Below are 5000 nucleotides of genomic sequence, written 5' to 3'. Positions count from 1 at the left end.
ACTAGTGTTCTTATTCTCCCAAATGTTATGATGCGCGGTCTCGAGAGACCGCGCGATTCACCCTGACGCTAGATCGACAATGGCGATGCTTAGACGTCGAGGACTGTTCTGTCTGGTTCGTACGCGTTTAACCGCACACGACCAGCAATAAGATTTCGCTACGGCGTACAAAGCGAGCGGGAAGAAGCAACTCTTCCCGCAAACTCGTATCCGTGGAGTAGATGCTCGGTAAGCGCGACGATTCCGCTGCTGCGTACGAAACGAGAGGGAACCGCGCGGCCAACACACTAGAGGCGTGCGCGCCACATAAGAGCCATTCGGTCTTGCGACACCGACTCGTGGCAATGCTGTGCTCGTAATAAATAAGTGTGCGTTAATTTTGCGCGCGTTCGGCGACGAACGAGAAGAGCCGCACCGTAATCCCCGGCGAAGAGGAATACGAGACGACGCGAGAGTCGAACGTACGTTCTCGCGAGACACGCAACCTCCAAGCATGAGAAGACTTGGCGGCGGCGCGTTCTGCGACGATCGTATATTATTTTATATATTCGTGGTTTCCAAAATCAAACATTTTATATAAATGTTCTCTCTCCGTGTCAGAGTCGCGACTCGACAAAATCCGTTCTCGACCCGTTCGGGCGATTCTTCGTTTGTCAACGTCGAGAGCGCGACACGTACAATATTAATCTCTCCTACCTCTTATAGTACCCAACCGACCGGCCAAGCGGTCGGCGACGGTACGGAGAGCGGTCGAAACACGCCGGAGTGGCGAGAGACTCGAGAAAGTACGTTTACGACTCGTCCGGACTCGCTCGACTCGTTCGACGCGCCGAGCGCGACGTATCTCTTATAGTACCCAACCGGCCGGCCAGGCGGTCGGCGACGCACGGTCCTACGCACGGCCGTATGCGAGCGCGAGCGCCGAAAGGCGCGTTCAATCGAGACATTGTCGCGGAGAGCGAACGATCGAAAAGTCCTATTGTACGATAAAATATTATCACGATAGCCGTATGGCGAATGTCAAACAACGATAATTAGCATTAATTAAGAAGGAAACAAACGAAATGCCGGGACAATAAGGTATAAGCACCGACGGTACCTCCGGGCCGGGCGGCACCTCCGGGTCGGGCGGCACCTCCGGGCCGGGCGACACCTCCGGGAACCACGGCCGACCGGCGGCACCTCCGGGCCGGGCGGCACCTCCGGGAACCACGGCCGACCGGCGGCACCTCCGGGCCGGGCGGCACCTCCGGGCCGGGCGACACCTCCGGGAACCACGGCCGACCGGCGGCACCTCCGGGCCGGGCGACACCTCCGGGAACCACGGCCGACCGGCGACACCTCCGGGACGGGCGGCACCTCCGGACGACCGAATGAACTCTCGAAGTCAGACGACCGCCGGCGGTACCTCCGGAACACTTAACGACGATTTACGGCGCCGCAACGAGGAGAGCTACGTAAAAACGTTTCGGACGAAAGTTACTTACAATTCGGCGCTCGCTCGACATAAGGGCGCTGTCCGATTACTAACTCGAAACGTGTCTCTCAAACCCACGTGTCGGAGACATATATTTCGAATTATTACGGATGATACGCAACACGCAAGCTGCGGTGACCGCGATTACGGTACGGAACACTCGCCCGATGCGAAATCGCGCGCGCGGCAACCGAGACGGCTCGTTACGGGCGTGATTATACGTGCGGCACCACATAACGGCCGGCGTCAACTTAGGGGACGGACGGCACCTCCGGGCCGGGCGACACCTCCGGGAACCACGGCCGACCGGCGACACCTCCGGGCCGGGCGACACCTCCGGGAACCACGGCCGACCGGCGGCACCTCCGGGCCGGGCGACACCTCCGGGAACCACGGCCGACCGGCGGCACCTCCGGGCCGGGCGGCACCTCCGGGCCGGGCGACACCTCCGGGAACCACGGCCGACCGGCGACACCTCCGGGCCGGGCGACACCTCCGGGAACCACGGCCGACCGGCGGCACCTCCGGGCCGGGCGACACCTCCGGGAACCACGGCCGACCGGCGACACCTCCGGGACGGGCGGCACCTCCGGACGACCGAATGAACTCTCGAAGTCAGACGACCGCCGGCGGTACCTCCGGAACACTTAACGACGATTTACGGCGCCGCAACGAGGAGAGCTACGTAAAAACGTTTCGGACGAAAGTTACTTACTATTCGGCGCTCGCTCGACATAAGGGCGCTGTCCGATTACTAACTCGAAACGTGTCTCTCAAACCCACGTGTCGGAGACATATATTTCGAATTATTACGGATTATACGCAACACGCAAGCTGCGGTGACCGCGATTACGGTACGGAACACTCGCCCGATGCGAAATCGCGCGCGCGGCAACCGAGACGACTCGTTACGGGCGTGATTATACGTGCGGCACCACATAACGGCCGGCGTCAACTTAGGGGACGGACGGCACCTCCGGGCCGGGCGACACCTCCGGGAACCACGGCCGACCGGCGACACCTCCGGGCCGGGCGACACCTCCGGGAACCACGGCCGACCGGCGGCACCTCCGGGCCGGGCGACACCTCCGGGAACCACGGCCGACCGGCGGCACCTCCGGGCCGGGCGACCGGCGACACCTCCGGGACGGGCGGCACCTCCGGACGACCGAATGAACTCTCGAAGTCAGACGACCGCCGGCGGTACCTCCGGAACACTTAACGACGATTTACGGCGCCGCAACGAGGAGAGCTACGTAAAAACGTTTCGGACGAAAGTTACTTACTATTCGGCGCTCGCTCGACATAAGGGCGCTGTCCGATTACTAACTCGAAACGTGTCTCTCAAACCCACGTGTCGGAGACATATATTTCGAATTATTACGGATGATACGCAACACGCAAGCTGCGGTGACCGCGATTACGGTACGGAACACTCGCCCGATGCGAAATCGCGCGCGCGGCAACCGAGACGACTCGTTACGGGCGTGATTATACGTGCGGCACCACATAACGGCCGGCGTCAACTTAGGGGACGGACGGCACCTCCGGGCCGGGCGACACCTCCGGGAACCACGGCCGACCGGCGACACCTCCGGGCCGGGCGACACCTCCGGGAACCACGGCCGACCGGCGGCACCTCCGGGCCGGGCGACACCTCCGACCGGCGACACCTCCGGGACGGGCGGCACCTCCGGACGACCGAATGAACTCTCGAAGTCAGACGACCGCCGGCGGTACCTCCGGAACACTTAACGACGATTTACGGCGCCGCAACGAGGAGAGCTACGTAAAAACGTTTCGGACGAAAGTTACTTACTATTCGGCGCTCGCTCGACATAAGGGCGCTGTCCGATTACTAACTCGAAACGTGTCTCTCAAACCCACGTGTCGGAGACATATATTTCGAATTATTACGGATGATACGCAACACGCAAGCTGCGGTGACCGCGATTACGGTACGGAACACTCGCCCGATGCGAAATCGCGCGCGCGGCAACCGAGACGACTCGTTACGGGCGTGATTATACGTGCGGCACCACATAACGGCCGGCGTCAACTTAGGGGACGGACGGCACCTCCGGGCCGGGCGACACCTCCGGGAACCACGGCCGACCGGCGACACCTCCGGGCCGGGCGACACCTCCGGGAACCACGGCCGACCGGCGGCACCTCCGGGCCGGGCGACACCTCCGGGAACCACGGCCGACCGGCGACACCTCCGGGACGGGCGGCACCTCCGGACGACCGAATGAACTCTCGAAGTCAGACGACCGCCGGCGGTACCTCCGGAACACTTAACGACGATTTACGGCGCCGCAACGAGGAGAGCTACGTAAAAACGTTTCGGACGAAAGTTACTTACTATTCGGCGCTCGCTCGACATAAGGGCGCTGTCCGATTACTAACTCGAAACGTGTCTCTCAAACCCACGTGTCGGAGACATATATTTCGAATTATTACGGATGATACGCAACACGCAAGCTGCGGTGACCGCGATTACGGTACGGAACACTCGCCCGATGCGAAATCGCGCGCGCGGCAACCGAGACGACTCGTTACGGGCGTGATTATACGTGCGGCACCACATAACGGCCGGCGTCAACTTAGGGGACGGACGGCACCTCCGGGCCGGGCGACACCTCCGGGAACCACGGCCGACCGGCGACACCTCCGGGCCGGGCGACACCTCCGGGAACCACGGCCGACCGGCGGCACCTCCGGGCCGGGCGACACCTCCGGGAACCACGGCCGACCGGCGACACCTCCGGGACGGGCGGCACCTCCGGACGACCGAATGAACTCTCGAAGTCAGACGACCGCCGGCGGTACCTCCGGAACACTTAACGACGATTTACGGCGCCGCAACGAGGAGAGCTACGTAAAAACGTTTCGGACGAAAGTTACTTACAATTCGGCGCTCGCTCGACATAAGGGCGCTGTCCGATTACTAACTCGAAACGTGTCTCTCAAACCCACGTGTCGGAGACATATATTTCGAATTATTACGGATGATACGCAACACGCAAGCTGCGGTGACCGCGATTACGGTACGGAACACTCGCCCGATGCGAAATCGCGCGCGCGGCAACCGAGACGGCTCGTTACGGGCGTGATTATACGTGCGGCACCACATAACGGCCGGCGTCAGCTTAGGGGACGGACGGCACCTCCGGGACGGGCGACACCTCCGGGAACCACGGCCGACCGGCGACACCTCCGGGCCGGGCGACACCTCCGGGAACCACGGCCGACCGGCGTCACCTCCGGGCCGGGCGACACCTCCGGCAACCACGGCCGACCGGCGACACCTCCGGGACGGGCGGCACCTCCGGACGACCGAATGAACTCTCGAAGTCAGACGACCACCGGCGGTACCTCCGGAACACTTAACGACGATTTACGGCGCCGCAACGAGGAGAGCTACGTAAAAACATTTCGGACGAAAGTTACTTACTATTCGGCGCTCGCTCGACATAAGAGCGCTGTCCGATTACTAACTCGAAACGTGTCTCTCAAACCC

Source organism: Nylanderia fulva, unplaced genomic scaffold (genome assembly GCF_048542155.1).
Source record: "Nylanderia fulva isolate GAGA-0341 unplaced genomic scaffold, ASM4854215v1 Scaffold642, whole genome shotgun sequence".
Lineage (NCBI taxonomy): Eukaryota > Metazoa > Arthropoda > Insecta > Hymenoptera > Formicidae > Nylanderia > Nylanderia fulva.
This window is presented reverse-complemented; position numbering follows the sequence as displayed.